The sequence below is a fragment of the Camelina sativa genome, chromosome 8 (genome assembly GCF_030686135.1).
Source record: "Camelina sativa cultivar CO46 ecotype springtype chromosome 8, ASM3068613v1".
NCBI classification, from domain to species: Eukaryota; Viridiplantae; Streptophyta; class Magnoliopsida; order Brassicales; family Brassicaceae; genus Camelina; species Camelina sativa.
The window spans coordinates 29,795,484-29,816,051 of record NC_141887.1 but is presented as its reverse complement, the minus strand read 5'-3'; positions in this window follow the sequence as shown (position 1 = coordinate 29,816,051).

Genomic DNA, 20,568 nt, shown 5'->3' with positions numbered 1-20,568 from the left:
TGTGAGGTTGTTCTTTTCTGATTTTTCTGGCAGTTTGTTTTCAATGTTTGTTTATTGGTGTGATTGGTTGTAGGAGCGAGTTTGGTTGTTCTTGGATATTGGAGAGCCTCTCATTTGGTTGTTGTTATTTTCGTGAATCACTTGCTAAGGTGGGTGTGTGACCATGAACTTATCTAAGCGATTGGGTTGTATGTCTTGTTTTGTGTGATGATGGGTAGGTGTGGTGAAAGTGTTATTGGTTGTTCTGTTTAAATGGTTGGTTTGGTTATATTTTATTTGTATTTGTACTCTTGATTTGCTTGTGTGTATAGCTCATAGATGGGAGGATCGCCTCACTGAGTATTTCTGGTAATACTCACGCATCTCATTGTGTTTGTGGTGCAGGTAGAGGCAAAGTGTGACCGTGGGATCATGGCAATGAAGAGGATGATGTTCTAGTGGCTCGTTTGGTTGTTGTCTGGCTTTTGTTAGGTTGCTAGAGTTGGGTCAGTAGAAACATTGTTAGGTTGCTGGTTTTATGTTTCTTGTTGGTTGAGTATTAGATATTGTTTATGTTATAACTATTGGAGTATTATTGGATATTTATTATTGGTTATTTGGTATTATGATTTATGTTGTTTGGTGTGTTTGTGGTTAGGTGGCTAGTGGGTATGGGACCACTAGTTGTAGTGAATTTATTATTATTATTATTTTTTATTTAAAAAAAACAAAATGGGTCGGGTCGTTTCAATCATCAAGCTTTCTGCCAGAGACATCAAATTTTCTCGGAAAATATTCAACTACTTGATGCAGAGAAGGCTGAAGACTACAGGGAGTAACTTATGGTTTACCGTTGGCATACAACCTCTTCGGTTCAACATGAGAGAGTTCTTTCTCACAACAGGTATTATAAAGTGTTTTCAATGGTTTTAAAAAGGCTTTAAAACTCTTTTAAAACGCTTTTAAAAGGGTTTTAAAACCTTTTAAAATTGTTTAACAAGGGTTTTAAAGGGGTTTTAAACCCTTTTAAAGCTTTTAAAAGGGTTTTAAAACCTTTTAAAATTGTTTAACAAGGGTTCTTAAAGGGTTTTTAAAGGCTTTTAAACCCGTTTTAAATGATTTCAAACCCTTTTTAAAAGGGTTTACAATGGTTTTAAAAAGGTTTTTAAAAGGGTTTTAAAAAGGTTTTCATGGTTTAAAAAAGTTTTAAAAGACTTTTTAATGGGTTTAAATCAGTTTCTTTTTTTTATCAATAACCTCGTATATTAGGCAAGTTTGAACAAACTAACATCATTGTTTCCTTAAACCCAGGGATTCAATGCGAACCTAGAGAACCAAGGAATAACGACATAGATCCAGTTAGTGAACCATATTCTTGGGCGGTGAGAGGAGACTACACTTTATCTCAGCTTCAAAATCGACTTTTTAAAAAACAAGAAAAGGAATGCCTCGCTGCAGTGGTGTTAACAGAAGGTATTTTGATGACACCGTATTCTTTAGAGGAGATACCACTATCTCGGCTTAAGCATGCATCAGATTTCGAGATGTATACAGCCCAACCATGGGGCAAGGAAGCATATAACATCCTTGCTTCATGCATTCAGAAATTGGATATTGCTTCTTGGGCAAAAGGTCAATATAGTGTCAAGGGATTTCCCTTGGCATTAACAATATGGGGTTTGACTGCTGTACCAATTTTTGGTTCTACCTTTGGGAAAATGTGTGATTTTTCCAAAACATTGTATCCGTTGTTTCTCAACTGGCACTCAAGTCGAGCTCCATAGTTTGACGAAATTGTTGATGTTATTAAGACAACAACTTGTGTAAGTTTTGAATTCTATTAAAGTGTAGTTTTGTTATTCATTGGTTATCTTATTTGATGAGTTTTGTTTTGATGGATTTTGATTATTTTTGTAGGTTGAAGTCAAAACTATAATTGGAGATCCACAAGAATATAAGTATTTGGTTGATGAAGATGACAATGATTTTGAAGAAGTTATTGGCTTGGTTATGAAAGGCTATAGATTGAAGAAAGAAGAATGATCTTGTAGATTAGTTGATATTTACTATGCCATGGGAGAGTTAGGTAACAAAATGGGGAAAAAATTGCCAGTCTCTGAAAAACATGAGAAAATGGAGAAAAATTTGTCAGATTCTGGCAAACTTGACATAATCCTCTTCATATTAGAAGACTTCAATAAAAGACTAGAAGTTATTGAAGAAGCTGTCAAAACCACATCAGAGAAAGATAAGGATAAAGGAGTAAGATTCCAAGATCACACCTTTTCCCATACATTGGACACTAAACTCTTTAACTGAGCTCCATTTTTTTCTTTTTCCTTTGCAGCCTCAGAAAGATGAAGATGGACATAATAGAAATGAAGAGGTTAGAAATGAAGAGGTCAATATCTATTTTGTAAAAAACTGTATAAAATGTTTAATTAGTCTTTGCTAAGACTTTAAAAGACTTTTTAAAGGTTTTCAAAGGTTTTACAATGTGTTTTAAAAGATTTTCAAAAGGTTTTACAATCTGTTTTAAAAGGGTTTTAAAAGGTTTTACAAGGTGTTTTAAAAGTTTTACAATGTTCTTAAAAACTGGTTTCAAAGGTGACCAAAACCTTTTAAACCCCTTTTAAAACAGATTGTAAAACCTTTTAAATGATGTTGTTATATGGTCTTTTGTTTTGTTGCAGGCTGGCAAACAAAATATTGATGGAGATATTGCTAGAGAAGATGTCGTAGAAAGCCCGTCTGCAGATTCTGTCCCTCCGTCAAACATACAAGATGGGAGCTACGCTGGAGACGATGAAAACACCCAAAAAACTGGTGGTGATGATGGTAATTACTTTGAAGAAACACCAAAGTACAATGATTTAGTATTTTTATAAGTTTTCAATTACCCTTTTAAAAGCCTGTTGTAAACCAAACCACAATTGTTATCATCTTTGAAGGATAAATCTCCTTCTCTACACCCTTCTACACCAAAATTTGATCTTGTTTCTCAAGAAGATCAGGATAGTGGAAAAGATAAAAGCATGGGTAAAGAGAAGGGAGCAAGCAGTAAGAAGAAAGTTTTTGAGAGAGAGAGAACAGGTAAATCATTAATTTTTTTATATAGTTGTTATGAGTATTTTAAAAGATTTCATCAAGTATCTCATTAGGTTTAAATCATGTAAACATTGTTTTCTTAAAAAACTTTTTGAACTGCAGAGAAAGTCTAAGCAAAGCAATGATGGTGATGATGATGTTACAAACAGAAAAGAGGTTAGTATCTAGTTGTATAATGTTTTATGATGTTTTACATTTTATTAATGTTTACAAAAAAAATTGTGATTTTCTTGTGGCACTGCAGAGGAAGAAGCGTAAACCAAATGACAATCATGATGGTGATGTTCAAGCTAGAGAAGGGGTATGTATCTAACTTAATAATTTCTATGAGTTATTTAAATTGTTTTCCAGCGTATCGATATAAAGTGGGATATTTTTGTGTTTTGTACAGCCACAGAAAAAGAAGAGAAAATCTGATGATGTTGGTGGTGTGCAAGGAAAAAGTGAACGAAATACAGTTCCTTCTATTCACACTCAACCGCCTTACACGGCTGAGAAGAAGAAGCACCCAATTTTTTATCCTTTTTCCAAAGTTGATAATACCCGGTTAGAAATATTTACTGAATGGAAGAATTCACGGAAAACAAAGTAAGTTTTAGTTTCTAGCAACAAAGGTAAAAATTCAATTAGTTTTTTATAGACATTTTAAAAGATGTATTCATGGTTTTGTAAGTATTCATGGTTATTCTGTTTATTTTTGGATGTAGGCAACTAACAATTCTGGGTAACAAAGTTGATGCTAGGTGGTTCACAACACTAGAGACGCCACGGAAGTCGTTAACAACAATGGTATGATTACAAATCATAAGGTTTTAAAGATTTTAAAGGTTTAAAAGAGTTTTAAAAAGGTTTTTAAAAAGTTTTACCAGAGGTTTAAAAGTGTTTTAAAAGGATTTAAAATATGTTTTTTAAGCGTTTTCAGAGTTTTACAATGTGTTTAAACTGGTTTACAAGATGATGTGTGACCGGGTCTGAACTTATTTATATGAATTATTTGACAACAAGGGTTGTTTAAATTTGTAAACTCTTTTAAATTTCAAATTAAGTTCTAACCCGGTTTTTGTTGTTGTTTAGCATGTTGATACAGTTGTGAAGTTATTAAGCAAAAGAGTAGAAAGTCATCTGGAGTTCTATAAAAGCAAAGAATTGACGTTGGCAGGAGTATCTTTTTTGAGAGAGATTGATGAAAATTACTCCATATTCATTGACGACAAGGATGAATATGAGTTCCCTGAAGAAAGATTCAGTCAACTCTTCAAGGAAGCACCTACAAACAAAAAATTGGCACCAATAATGGTTAAGGAAAAACTTTGGATGCCTTTGGTGGTCTATTTGGAGAAAAGGGTGTTGACTATCTATAATTTAGGCAAGTCTTTTTACAGTAACAAAATTAAAGACAAACAAGTGGGTGCATATGCTGTTGCAATGCCGTATATTTCCCATAAGAAATTTGGGATGAAAAATGATACAGAAAAATCTCCATTCAGAATCAATATCATAAATTTCATACCTTAGGTAAATACTGTTGAGCTTGTTTTCTAGTTTTGTGATATGTTCTCTGTAAATATTGTGGACTCTTCACTTTGTTTTTTCTTGATAGGTTGCTAAGATTGAAGATAATGATGTCTTCATGCTAAAGACAATAGAGTGTTTGGCTATGAGCATTCCGACATATGGCAATCTTACAAATGAGTCAATTGGTGATTTACGGCAGAAAATAGCGGTTGACACATTTGCAGGTCAGTGTAGGTTTTTACATGGATATTTAAACTGGTTTTAAATGGGTTTACAAGAGTTTTAAATTGGTTAACTGGTTGGTATTGCAATGTATTTTAATAGGTTCTAACATCAATTATATTATCTTTGCAGAATTAGCAAATTCCTAGGATATGGAAGTTTGCATCTTGCTGGTATATAAACGTGATTGCAGGAATGGAGTTTTAGCTTATTGCATCAAGAACAATAATGAATGGCAAAGATATTTCAATGTTTAGTTTACAAGGAGATTTAATTTTTTTGTGTTTTTACTGTGACACTATTCTAGAAAAATGTTAAGTTACTACTTTCCGATTATTCAGTAAATAGCGTTTGACATCTTTGCAGAATTAGCATATACTTCGTTTAAGTTTAGGTATTTACATGAATTTTAAAAACGTTGTTTATCTTTTTCGAATCCTTTTAAAAACCTTTTAAAAACCTTTTAAAAACCTTTTAAAAACCACTTGTAAATCCTATAAAATTCATTGAAATACCAAACTAAAGACTTTTAAACCTTTTAAAATCCGTTTTAAAACGTTTGTAAAACCTTTTAAATGGTGTTAACACTATAAAACGTAATTTATATTTTAAAAGGTTTTACAATGTTTTTTTCTTATAAGGGTGAAAGCCCTAGGCCTAGGCCCAATTGTAAAAATATAACCCCCTGTATCATATATCCTAAAAAGTCACATATTCCTCTTCCAAAAAGTACAGTTTTCCGTCTGGGAGGTTGAAAATCGCGAAATTCACTCAAATCTGTATTTGCTTAAATTGGGTTCTCGATTTTGTCGGATTGCAGACATAAAGTCGTCGGATTGAAACTGGGAGTCGGCTGATTGGGTACTCGAGGACTTCAAATTGTCATTTTCTTCGTCGAATTACGGACTCTTCTTCTCCCTCGTTTTTCCTCTCAGTCCTCACTTCAAATTCGTCATCTCTTCTTCTCCCATCTGTAAGTTTGGTTCGGAACTTAATTTTGACTTCAATTTCTATTACAATTTGAATTTTTATGATGTTTTGGTGAATTCAGAATTCGAAGGTTGGAAATTGATCAATGTCTTTAAAAAGTTTTATATTGGTTTTAAAATAGGATTTTTAAAAGGATTTTAAAAGAATGTGAAGGGGTTTTAAAAGGAATCTTGGGTGCATGGCATGAATATGTTCTTCTCTATAAACAATGTTGACAGGTTTTGCGATATGAGTATTTTTGAAGATTCTGCGAAGAAACTGTTCTTCCCAAAAAGATTAATCACGCCAGGCAAAGAGGGAGATACATTAGAGAGAGTAACTAAATATTCTTCTGAGAAAGCTGTTTTGGCAACTGTAGAGGGAGCATTAAAAAAATGAGTTCAAGAAGTTAGAGGAATCTTTCTTGGATCCAATTATAGAATTTGTTAATCGGAAAGAAATCAACTTCTCGAGTCAACTGGTCTACCACTTACTACAGAGGAGGATTTTGTCTGCGAAAAATGAGCTCTGGTTTGCATTTGATGATCAACCTATGCGATTTTCGCTAAGGGAATTCGTCATTACAACAGGCCTTCCGGTAGGTATTGTTCCATCAGGTACTGTTACATCAAAAAAATATTTGTGGATGAATAATAAAATGTCCTGCAAAGATCTTCGTCGTACTTTGCAATTTAAAGGAAAAGACATGAAACCTGATGAAAGAATTCGATTAGGTGCTTTGTTACTAGTGGAAGGGATATTGATAGCACAAAATCCAGTATTTCGATTTCCCTTAAAGATTTTTAAGAGAGCCAGTAGTTTTGAGAATTTTTGCAAGTATCCTTGGGGTGAAATTGCTTATGAATCGTTAGTGATAGGCGTGAAAAAAATGAATGTGGGATCGTTGGCAAAGATACAGTATGGTATGACTGGCTTTCCATTTGCAATCCAAATCTGGGCGTTATCTTCAGTTCGCTAGTTAGGGGAACAATTTGGTGTTAGGGAAAGCATTTCAAGCCAAAATTAACATCTCCCACTGATCTTGCAATGACAAATGACAAAATCCCCACAATTCAATGAAATAAAATTTGTTCTTGAGGCTGGCAAGGTACTAATACTTCTCTAGAACTATTTTTTTGTTTTCCAATAGTTTTAAAAAACATTGTAAAACCTTTTAAAATAGTGTTATTAACATAATTTGGATTTACAATGTGTTTAAAATGGTTTACAGACTTTACAACGGATTTACAAGGAATTTCGAGAATTATAAAAGAGTTTTAAAAGGTTTTACAATATCTGTAATAGACTTTTGAGATATAATATGAATCGATTTATCTTTGCAGGTTGAAGTGAAAACAATTGTTGGTGATCCCGATGAATATAGCCATTTGGTTATGCCACATAATGATGAAGACAAGGATTTTTATGAAGTTGTTAAACTTGTAATCCAAGGCTATAGGATGACTAAGGAGGAATGGATTCAAGGATGGATTCAAGTTGAAAAAGGAGAACAAAATCAAAACAAACGTGTCAGAGAAGCTTTTGGGCCATCATTGAATCAAACTAACAAAAAAAAAAGAATATCTTGTAGTGGAAAAATTGACATGATTTTAAAAACATGTCAACTTATTCACAAAAGAATAGTGAGACTGGAGAGTTATGTGGGGATCACTACTGCTGCTGCAACACCACAGTGGGAATCAAGGGCATTTGAAGAAGAGGAAGTACCAGCCTCTGCAACTGCCTTTCAAGAAGAAGAAGTACCAGCCTCTCCAACTGCCTTTCAAGAAGAGGAAGTACCAGCCTCTGCAACTGCCTTTCAAGAAGAGGAAGTACGAGCCTCTTCCACCGATTTTGAAGAAGAGGAAGTACCAGCTTCTCCAAGTGAATTTGTAAGTGAAAAAAAAAAACTTAATTCCTTTTAAAATCATTTTAAAAGTGTTTTAAAGAGTTTTTTAACAAAACCATATTAAATTGTTTTACAAGTGTTAACAATGGTTTAAAAGGGTTTTCGATGGTTTGAAAAAAAAAACTTAATTCCTTTTAAAATCGTTTTAAAAGTGTTTAAACGAGTTTTTAACAAAATCATATAATAGTTTTTAAAAGTTTTGCTAGTGTTTTAAATAGTATTAAACAAAATTTACAACATTTCTAGGTACCTAAAGAAGAGAATCAAGATTATCAACATGAGAAACAAACTGACTTGAGAGAGGACCCAAGTGTTATTCCTGAAGAAATTACCCAATATACTAATGAAAATGATCCACAAGAGGAGGATATGAATAATGATAAGGTATGTGTTACTTGAATATGATCGACTAATTTTAAAACCCTTGTAAAAACGTATTTGAAAATAATTTACATATGGTTAATGAAAATATAATTATTTATGCAGGATGAGAAGCCTAACAATGCTGATGATGTAGACTCAAGCCAACAAGAAGCGTACATTGTTATATCGGATGACGAAGAGTGTATTAATATTTCAGATATTAATGTAGACCCAAGCCAAGAAGAAGCTCCCACTCAACAAGAAGACCCAAGCCAAGAAGAAGCTCCCACTCAACAAGAAGACCCAAGCCGACAAGAAGCTCCCACTCAACAAGAAGATCCAAGCCAACAAGAAGCTCCCACTCAAACAAGAACACACCAGCCAAGAAATGAGCAATTGTAAGTTATTGAATTCTTTATTATAGATGATTTGTTCTTTTTAAAATGACATATAATATTTTTTTTCTTATGTTTGTATTAGTGCAAACGCCTTCTACGCAGGAAAACACTATAAGTGACGAAGAAATGAAACAAATCGAGGCAGTTATAAGTCGTTGGATACTCGGGGACGTCAAAATATGCTTTCTCCAATGGATGAAGTAAGTTTGAAAAAATCATATACTTGTTATCATAGGCGTTAATACTAACAAAAGTTTTTCTCATGGATTTGGAAACTAAAGAAGATGTAATTAGCAAGGAAGGCAATGTTAATTCTTCATTCTGACAAAATTCCTAAAGATGTTACTCCACAAATGAGATACCTCGGTACCCGAATGTTTTCAACATTAAAGGTTAGTGAACCTCGACGTTTGTTAGATTTAATGCACATTTTACTGTTATTTAATATTAACTTAAATTTTTCTTTTCTTTTGCAGGAGTACAGGGACAAATACTTCGAGAAAAATCCATAATTTGCAGAATTAGCAAATATCTAGGTTATGCAAGTTTGCATCTTGCTGGTATATAAACGTGATCACATCAAGAAGAATAATAAATGGCAAAATATTTCAATATTTAGTTTGCAAGTAGATTTTAAAAATTTGTCTTTTTAATGTTAAGTTACTTCTTTTCGCTTGTAAAACCTTTTAAATGGTGTTAATCCTATAAACTGTTTGGTTTTACAAGAGTATATATGATTTACAAGAGTATATATGGTTTTAGAAAGTTTTAAAAGGTTTTTCAAGCTGTTTATAATGATATAAAATAGTACGACTTGCTTTTCTAAAAGGCTTTACAAGTTGTTTATAATGTTTTAGAAGAGTATATATGGTTTTTAGAAAGCTTTAAAAGGTTTTACAAGTTGTTTATAATGATATAAAACAGTATGACTTGCTTTTTTAAAAGGCTTTACAAATTGTTTATAATGTTTTAAAACAGTAAAATCTGGAAAAAAAATTGTTTGAAAATGGAGTTTACAACATAACAGACTGAAATATTTTATTAAAAAGAACAAATATAAGTTGAATTATTCAAGATTTGAAAAATAGATTTGAACTATTTAGGATCATATTTCAGTTTGCTCCCCCAGCGTATTTGTTTGTCATCTCTCTTGCCGTCTCTTCAAACCCTGCCCTATCGGTTTTGTAGAGGTTGGCAAGATTTTTATTGACCTGGTCCTCATCATCAATTTCTGGTTCCATCAACTTCTCCACTATTGTCTTGAAAAGCCAAATAATCGGCATTGGATGCCAATATGTGGACTTCAACACTCTTAGGTATATAGCACCTCTTTCTGATATGTTTGGGTGGAAAAATTTTGTTTTGAAACAAACCTGCATTAATAAGAAATTATATTTAAAAAACTATTGAGTGGCTGCAAAAAGAGGAGTCCTAATACACATGCTTGCTAAATAAAAGAGAGTATACTCAAAACAAATATCTTTGGGGGATTATTTGGGTAATCACACGGAAAGTAAATACTCATTTCAAACACTCCCCCTTCATATGGGGTGTTCACCGGTTCGATTAAAGTAGCCTCCCACTTGAAAATGCTGTCATCAACAATTACTAACAAAAAGGCAAACACACTCAATCTCTTTTATCCTTGACAGTAAAACAAAACTAATCTGAAGATGTAGGCGTTTACCTGCTGTGACATTTGTCGAATGATCCTTGTTCAAAGATTTCAAGGCATGCCTTAGATGGCTTGAAGAAAATTGCGACATTTCTGACGGATTGAAGGAAAAAGGTAATAGAAATTGAGGACTTTGAGAGATGGTTTTTACGTTTTTGTGAGACAAAGGTTTGATTTGTAAGTCAAGAGCAAAAACTATTTATAATACTCGAAGCATTGCTTTGGTTTACGAAAAGTACCCCTTCAACGCGTAATTATAACAGAAGTGGTACTTTTCGTAAACTAAAGCGACGCTTCACGTATTACCCCTTCAAACAATTACGGTTTTAAGAGCCTCTTTGCTGTTTCGAAATCTTACCCCTTCGCTGTTTCAAAAGCGACTCTTCGCGTAATACCCCTTCAATCGTCTTCCACAAAACAAACTTAAGCGATTCGAAATCAAAAGTGGAGCACTGTTTCTCTCTGGGCTTGGGGTAACCGCGAAAATCCTTTGTAGTATCTTGATTTATCTCCGTCGATGTTCGTAATAAACATTACTAATTGTGCCAATCAATTACGTTTTCATTTTACTGTTTGGTATCCTTTCAGAGGGTGGGCCAAAAAAACTAAATCCGAAAAGCCGAGTAATGGATTGAGTGCCAATCAATTAAGGTTTTTAAAAGGTTTTACAACATTTTAAAAGGTTTTTAAATGGTTTTACAAAAGTATATATAATTTTTTAAAGAAATTTACAGTTTTTTAAATGATTTTAAACAGATTTACAAGAGTATATATGATTTACAAGAGTGTATATATGGTTTTAACAGGTTTTAAAAGGTTTTACAAGTTGTTTATAATGATTTAAAACAGTACGACTTGCTTTTGTAAAGGCATTACAAGTTGTTTATAATATTTTAAATCAGTAAAATCTGGAAAAAAAATCAAAGAAAATGGAGTTTACAACACCACAGACTGAAATATTTTATTAAAAAGAACAAATTCAAGTTGAATTAAAAGAGAGAGAGAGTTAGATAGCAGCTACACAACTAGATTTGTTGTGTCCACACTGACCACACCTACTGTATTTGTATTGTTTTGAATTTGTCTTAGCCTTTCCATGCTCCCATGAACTAGCTATTCTCTTTTTCTTTCGCCTGCCACTAGCTATACGAGTAGAAGGTGGCCGAATAGAAGTACTAACACTCTCTGGAACCTCCAATACTCCATATCACCTACTGGGTGAATGCTCTCTGAATATCCTAAACGCCATCTGTAAAACAAAAAGAGGAAGATAAGACTTATAGAACTTTGATAAACCTTTGAAAAACCTTGTAAAACATTGAAAAACCTTTTTAAAACTACTTATAAACAACTTGTAAAACCTTTTAAAACATTGTAAAAACCTGTCGGATCCGTTACTTTAGCAACCTTTTCAAAACCCAATTAAAGAAGAGAGTTATAACCTTTCAGTGAAATGATAATCATCAACAAACATGTTTCATTGAGATTGACATGTTTGTCAGCAGCAGCAATTCCATGTGCACAAGGGAATTTGTCAATATCAAACATACAACATGTGCATTTCCTTGTGTCCAAATTCACCACATTCGTCTTTAAACCTGCTTTAACCTCGAAGACATTTTCATTTACTTGACAAACTTCAAGCCAGCAGGTAGTATTATTATAAGATGCATTCATCTTATTCCCAACATTTGGAGTAACAGCATATGGATGTCGACAGCTCTCCTCACGTCGTTCATTAAACCACCTAGTCAAAATAGACCTGATTGTCTCAAACAGGTAGACAATTGGATACTTGCGAGTCTCTTTTAACAAGGAGTTAATGGACTCGGCACAATTAGATGTCATGATGTTGTACCAGTTAGAAGGAGAATATGCACGTGACCATTTCCTAATATCAGCTTGCCAAAGATATTCTCCAAGTTCCGGATCACCATTGGAAATTTGACTGAACAAATAATCAAAATCATATTGAGTGTAAGCTCTTGAAGCATCATGAACAACTGGAAGAAGAGAAGCAGAAGCTCTAAATCGTTTTTTCAGGTTTTTTTGCAAGTGGAAAGTGCAGATCCCATGATGAGCATGTACATAATTTACTGAAAGCGCAGTTGCTATTGAAGAAGCCCGATCAAACACGAAAACTAGATCTTTTTCGTCAGGAATAATAGTCTTCAAACACCGCAAAAACCAATCCCATGATGCATCATTATCATAATCAACAACGGCAAAAGCAATAGGATATAACTGAAAATTACCATCCTGAGCTGATGCAGCAAGCAAAGTCCCTTTAAATTTTGATTTCACATTTTGATATCAAATGGACGCCAACAATAGAAATAACTTTTCTCATCAACTTAAAACCTCTAATTGATGCACCAAAAGCCAGAAAAGCGTATCTAAACTTATTATCATAATCAGCTTTGATGTAAGTGATAGTACATGGATTCTTCTTTTCTATCATGTGGAACCAACTCGGTAAAACCTCATAACTATCAGCAGGTAAACCCCTAGCAAGTTCTGATGCATGTTCTTGAGCTTTCCATGCTTTTGAGTACAAGACACCAACTCCATGGTCATTCCTAAAAATTTCCATGAGCTGTTTAGGTCTGAGAGGAAGCTTTCCTCCTGCAAAATGGTTACTAACCAAACCATCCAAAGTCCTTGCAGATGCTTGGCGATGATTAACATTCCTTAAAGCAGAGTCACAGTTGTGCTAACTAATACACTTTCGAACAACAAAGCTATATGATGCTTTAACCTTAGTTGCATGTAGCCTCCAACTACATTTTTCATTAATACAATGAAGAACATACCTCTTGTTGTCTGAATTAAAAGTATGAAACTCAAAACTATGCTTGACTGCATACATCCGCATCTGACTTCTCATTTCTGTTTTGTCTTTGAATAACTTCCCACAAAACAGTGAACCAACATCGATTAGACCAGTTGAGTGTGAAGAACCAGAGGTTGTCATGTTACAAGGAACACTCTCCACATATGGATTTGGTATTGGTTGAGCCTGAAAGTACAAATCAATGAATTTTTAAAAGATTTGTAAAGTATTTAAAAGGTTTTACAAGTGATTTCAAAGGATTTAATAAGGTTTACAACTGTTTTCAAAGGTTTTTTAAAATGTTCAAATGGATTTACCAAAGGTTTTAAAAGGGGTAATGTCATTGTAAGTTACCTGACTATGAGTAGCAGTAGCAGTAAAATCATCATCGGAGCTAGTATGTTGACTTGAATAAGCAACAGGAGAACAATAAAAACGAGGAACACTCTCGACATATGAATTTGGTATTGGTTGACCCTGAAAGTATAAGTATTTAAAAGGTTTTACAAGTGATTTCAAAGGATTTAATAAGGTTTACAACTGTTTTCAAAGATTTTTAAAAGGGGTTGAAAAGGCAATTAAAACATTTATGCCATTGTAAGTTACCTGAGTATGAGTAGCAGTAGAAACATCGATAGCATTCCCAACAAACAGATTTGAGCTAGTTTGATCCTGAAAGGAGATGTAAAGTATTTAAAATGTTTTACAAGTGTTTTCAAAGGATTTTATAAAGTTTTGTAAGCAAAAAATAATTAAAAATTATAAAGTAGAAAGTTACCTGAGTAACAGCAGTAACACTCTCAATAAAAGGAGTAGAGCTAGGTTGGCCCTGATAAAGAAACATTCGTCAAATCAGTTACTTTTCTAAAACAATATTAGAAAGAATAAGAGAATGAGTTTACTAAAAATACCTGCTCAACAGTCACACAAAAATCCTCAACAATAACACATAGATAAAGAACTCCTCCACTTTGCGCATATTTGAGTTTAAAAGCTTCAAGCTGCCTATCATTTCTAATAAAGATAGGAATACTACCTATGGTAGCAAACATAGCAGGCAATGTATATAACTAAGCTTTAAACATTGTGCATGAATATCAATGTCAAAATCTTCTAATAGGATCTTTACCAACTCACTAAATCTAGTATTCTCATCAATGTTAATCAAAGAAGCTCCCTTTTCATTATCCATCTCAAATTCCCAATGAATGTTGTTGTTCAACTTCCACAATCCACATAATAAATACAATTCAATCATTTGTACACCCAAACAAGTCCTGAGAAAACAAACCAATATCACGAATTACAAAACTACATTAAAAGAAGAGAGATCCCAACAACTATATCATAGAACAACAATAGATATCCAAAGATCTAATAAAGGACTTTATAATCACGAACAGATCTAAAGAACAAGTGCTTAAGACTTAAAAAAATTCTGACATCAAATTTGAAATCGAAACAACAATCTAATAGCTAACACAAAATTGAAATTGAAATCAAAATTAAAATTCAGAAAACAAGCTTACACGATGGGAGAAGAAGAGACGACGAAGTAAAAGAGAGGACTAAGACGACAGGAGAAGCAGTGACAACGGCGAATGAGAGATGCGACCGGAGAAGGAGAGATATGACCGGAGAAGGAGAGATACGACCGGAGAAGGAGTGATGCGACCGGAGAAGGATAGATGACGATGGAGAAGGATAGATGACGACGGAGAAGAAGAGACGAAGACGAATATGGTCGACGACGGAGACGGAGAAGGTCAAATAAGATTGTCGGTATAATTATAAAAAAAGGTCAAAATTGTCTTTACGAAATAAAAGAGGGGTAGAATTAAAAATGGCCACCAGAAGGGGCATTTTTAGAAAGGGGTATCAAAGAAGGGGCATTAGTAAGAAATTCTCTAGAATTAAAATCTAATTTTATTATCATGTAATGTACAAAGAAATTGTATTACAAGATGGAGTGTGGGAATTTTAATATTTTGAATACAACTTAAAATTTCACATATTTTTCTTACATTTGCATTAATAAGCAGGCCTAATCATGTTTGTAGTTTAAAATTTTAGTTTAACAAGATTAAGTTAATAAGTTCATAATCAACAAATATTATTGACAAAAATATCTAAGTAAATCATTTTAGAACAAATTACTCAGATGTTATAGAAAAGTAAGTGTAACATCCGCAAACTGAAATCCCGGTTTAGGGGATGCATCGGTCGATGCAAGGTTATTTTGTGAGGTTCGAGTTTAAGTTAAACGCTGTGTTTTGGGTTAGGAAAACCCTTAGGTCGTGTTTAAAAGGGAGTTTTGTCGTCATTAGGCGAGTATAGCCGTTTCTGGAAAAAAATTAGGAAGAGAGAAAAGGAGTTATTGCTGTTCTTGAGGTTTTTGGGAGATTTGAGCAGGTTTCTGCATAGATCTGTAGCTGGGATCGTTGTAGGAACTTCCTAGAAGCGTAGTTGTAATACCCCGTACTAAATCTAAAAATATACGGGAAGGACGCGAACAAGACTTTTCGACCAAGGAGGGAAATAAACCAAAGGAGTAAAAGATTGGTTAAAAACCAAAGGAACAACGATGATTGAAGCTCAGTAGAAGGAATCCAGAGCACTTGTCCCGACAGATTATTACTCAGAAAAATAATGTGACTGCGTCTTTTGCAGTAAGATAGCCGAACGACCTAGCCGAGAAGAAATTGTTGAAGAAGAGAATTTCTAAGAAAGAATAGAGTCAATCAGTAGCCAAGAGGGCTGACATCAAAAAACTCTGCAAAGATTATTTAAGGATCAGCGCTAAGGTTCAACAGGAGCCGATAGCCGTTTAGCGAGAGACGCTATTTTTCCGGTAATTAGTCCAGCGACTAAGAATCAGTTTGGTAGGAAGAAATGAAGCATTCAGTGGGCTAAGGCATATGATTAAATCAGAAAAGACGCTTGAAAGGTTTTAGTCAAGAAGAATTAGTCAGTTTTCAGATTTCCAGAGAATTGACCCAGAAGCTACTCAGAAGAGCGCTAAGGAGCAGAATTAGAATTTTGTGCTAAGGTCAAGCATAAAATAAATTAAGAGGACCTTGAAGAAGTTGAGGATGCTATAGCAAGAAGTAGAAAATCAAGTTGAAGCTTAGAATAATTTTCTTTTAGAAAATCAAGTAGCTAGAGGCTCTTTTAGCCGATCACCGAAAGGAAAAGTGAAACGGTTAAATTTATTTGAGCTTGAGGATTCTAGGGAAGCTTAAGGATGATAAAATAGGGTATTTTATCTTGAAAAATCAGAGTTTTCTTGGAGGAATTATATTTAGGGCAATGTCACATAAAACTGGTCGAAACGGGATATTTTCAGCGAGAAACGGTTAACGGTTTGTGAGAGTGGGACTTGGAATCAGTTGGGAGAGTTTGATTGGTCAATAAGAGACCAATTGGTTTGTTCTTAGCCAATAAAATAGGATGAGGGCGTGGTTGAGCTGTAATGCCATGTGTTGGCATAGGAATTAGATAAGTATGGTCAAAAACGGAATGGCGAGATGTGATTGGCCGAGAACTGAACGAAAAACACTTGTTTAGGTGACTAATGAACCTCATCACCGACCCTAGATGAGCATAAATACCCACCCATCGTTCATTAGCTTAAGTAAACCCAAAATTTACCTAAAACCTTAGTTAAAGTTCTTTGTTTGTTCTTGGAGATAAGGGAAGTCTCCAAGTAGCTCAAGGAGTTTCAAAGAAGGATAGCAAGGTTGTAGGTAAGTAGCCTAGTCTTAGTTCAGTTTCCTTTCTAGCTTTTATTTTTAGATCCTAGCCTAAGCGGATTTTGATGATGCGAAATCCAGAGCTTTCGAGTTCGCGCGGATCTAGCTAGTCGGAGACGTGAACGAAGCCAAGTTTCAGCTTAAACCTGTGAGTACCGAACACATGTGAAGTAGCACATGTCTAGGATTTATTTCCTTAATTTCTGTGAGGTTAAGTTCGGTTTTTGTTTGCTTGTGTGGTTGCTGTGTTTATTATCGTAATTTCTTAGGGTATGTGTTGCATGTTAGGGTCATGTTCTATTTTGGTATAGTTCAGGATCATTATTGTGTGTTTAGTTTGATGTGGTTATTATTGTGAGATTTGTTTGTTGTGAGTATTTTAGATGTTAGTATAATCGGTTATGCTATCGTTATAGCCGTTATGCTGCTCGTTTCTTGCGAGTCAATAATTGGTAGTTATTGACGAGCTTGAGTTGCTTTGTTTGATGTTGTGTTTTATTTGTTATTTATTAGGATAGGAAGCATTTTAGTTTGTTGTGTGTTGTTGTGTTAGTCTTGCTTGTGCATGGCTAATGTTTGTTTGATTGATTGTTAGTTTATGTTGCAAGTATTCTTAGTTTTTAGAGATACTTGTATTTTTTGGGTTAAGTCATTAGTCTTGTTAAGACTTGCTAAGGCGATAACGTGATTGTCCCAATGGCACGGAGTGGTTAGCTACCAACGAGCACTACTTGACGAAGTAGTAAATTTTACCGTAAGGGAATAGGTCCCTTATACACGGTTTTAGGAAAGGGATGTGATCCTTCTAGCCTTTTTGGCTAAGGGTCGGGAAGCATTGCCTGGTGGGAAATCCATATCGTAGAAGATTAAAGACCTTAAGGCAAAGTGGAAAAGTTTATTAGTATCATACAAGTGGTAATGTGAGTCGTTGTGCAGGTACTTTGTATTTGAGTACTTTAGCTTCTTTAAGCATTTGTTTGATTGCGTGATTCTATGATTTATCTTAATGCATGCGTTGCTTGCATTAGTTGCTTGTTTGTTGATAGAGTCCTAGTTGGGGTGTTGTTTAGAGGGTAGTGATATGCTCAAATTTACCCTATAGCTACTCTCTCAAATTAAGAGATCAATTGTAGTACTTAGGGATCGTATCCACAAGGACTCTAGATCACACAATAGATTTAATAATCTTTTAATTATGCTAAACAGAAATATTAATTTAAAAGCAATGCAAAAACAGAATTCAAAAGTGTTGTAAATTCAGGAATTAAAAACGCTAGGCCTAGGGAATTTCTCAGGAATTTATGAAATATTAAATCAATCAAGAAATTATGATTCAAGCAATTAAGATCAGATCTAGAACTCTAAACTCTTTTGTAAAATAAATCAGTTCTCACTGCAAATATTATCTAAATTTAAAACCAGAAAATCCAAATCTCTTTGCAAAATTCTAGGTAATAAATTAGCTTTAAAAACAAGTTTAGATTGTTCAAAAAATCACTAAATCAAATCTCTTTGCATAAAGTAATTTTGCTCATCAAAAGGTTTTATCAGGAAAATCAATTATATTCTCATATCAATTTATTTTCCTAGGTATTAATTCTAGGTTATCAATCAAGAATTAATATGAAGAACAACCTAAGATAAAGATCTAGAAAGATAAAGAATCCTAAAAATAACAGATCTAATAAATCATAAAAAACCCTATGAAAAGCCTTTAACCTAACAAGAGATCTACTCAGACATAACTGCAAGAACACAAATCATGAATAAAATAGATAGCATTAAGAGATAAAAAGAAGTAGAAAAGGAGTTCTGAATCTTCTCTGGAAGGAGTCTTGATTCTTCTCTCCAAAATCTCTCTAAATTTCTCAGGGATTTCTCTCTCAAAAGGTTGCAGGAAAAATAAAGGTTAGGTCTAAACAATGACTATAAAAATCCTATATATATTCCTAAAACACGTCCAGGGACTAATGATGCAAATATGGAAACTTTGGGGCAGTTTTGTAAATTTTCAAAACTTGTGAGAAAACTTCCGATTCTTCTTGTGGCTCTGCATCGATCGACACCATCACTTGCATCGACCGATGCAAGTCTCTGAACTTGTCTCCCAACTTCATAGCTTAGCCCCAATGCTTGATTAAGCTCCAAATCTTCCTATTTAGCTATGTTAAGCTCTCATCCATGCTAAATCCTATAAAGACTCAAAAGACTCTAAAAATACCAAAAAGACTCTACAAATAAGACTTATATCATGGCTAAAAACACCTAAAAACCATGATATATCAGTTAGTTAGGCGGACTCACATGAGTAATCTTAGACTCACATGAGTAATCTTAGATTACTCATGATGCTACCTTTTGTTTTTGTAGGTATTCCTTTTAGGTAAACCCCTAGCTGCCGCGGTGATCATAGGCTGCCCAGTTGGGGAAACACATTCGTTTACCTTTTGATTCTGTTATTTCTTCTGTTTCTGAACCTTTTGAAATAATTCATTCTGATGTCTGGACCTCACCGGTTTCCAGCATCACGGGTTTCAAAAGTTATGTTATTTACATTGATCAATTTACTCATTTTCTTTGGGTTTTTCCTTTACGTAAAAAATCTGATGTCTTCTCTACATTTTTACAATTCATGGCTTATGTCTCTAATCAATTTGGCCGCAGCATAAAAGCATTGCAATGCGACAATGGTGGTGAATATCAAAACAACACTTTCCTCTCCCATCTCCCACAACATGGCATCGTTCCTCGCTTATCTTGCCCTCATACTTCCCAACAAAATGGCAAAGCAGAGCGTACGCTCCGAACACTTAACAATTGAGTTCGTTCTCTGCTTTTCCAAGCGTCCATGCCACCTTCCTATTGGGTAGAAGCCCTCATGACGGCTACTCACCTCTTCAATATCCTCCCCTCATCCTCCATCAACAATGACACACCTTATACCAAGCTTTTTCGCAAGCCCACCGCCTACACTCACCTTCGAGTCTTCGGTTGCTTATGCTATCCCAATCTCCTTCCCATCACATCACACAAATTAGCTCCTCGTTCCACCGCATGTGTCTTCCTTGGATATCCTACCAATCACAAAGGATACCGATGTCTTGATCTTCAAACTCGCAAGGTAATAATTTCCCGTCATGTTACCTTTGCTGAGTCTATTTTTCCTTTCTCCCAAATAACACAAACTCCTCCCTCCGTCACCCCCACAAATGTGCCTATCTCACCATCGCCTCTCCTTCGTCCCCTCTATACACCGCCAGTCAAAAACACAGCACCTCCGCAGCCACCCACTCCGACGGAACCGGTACCTCCGCCGGCTCCGCCAGTTGCTGCTCGACCTCCACCTGCGACGTCGCACCCTATGGTGACACGTAGTAAACGAGGCATCTCCAAGCCAAGACAACCCCTTTCTCTTCATACCACCGTTCTTTCTCCCCTACCTTCATCTCACCTAAAAGCTCTAGAGGATCCTAACTGGAATCCAGCCATGCATGAGGAATATAACGCTCAAATTAAAAAGAGGGCGTGGGATCTAGTACCACGGCCTAAAAACACTAATATTGTGCGTTCTATGTGGCTTTTTACGCATAAGTTTGGTGCAGATGGCAATCTTTCCATGTACAAGGCCCGCTTAGTCGCAAATGGGAAATCACAGGAAGTCGGTGTGGACTGCGATAAGACATTCAGTCCGGTCGTGAAGCCAGCTACTATCCGCCTGGTTCTTGATCTATCTCTCTCGCGGCAGTGGCCGGTACACCAACTTGATGTCAAAAATGCCTTCCTCAATGGCAATCTTGATGAAACGGTCTATATGCATCAGCCACCGGGCTTCCGCGATTCCGACA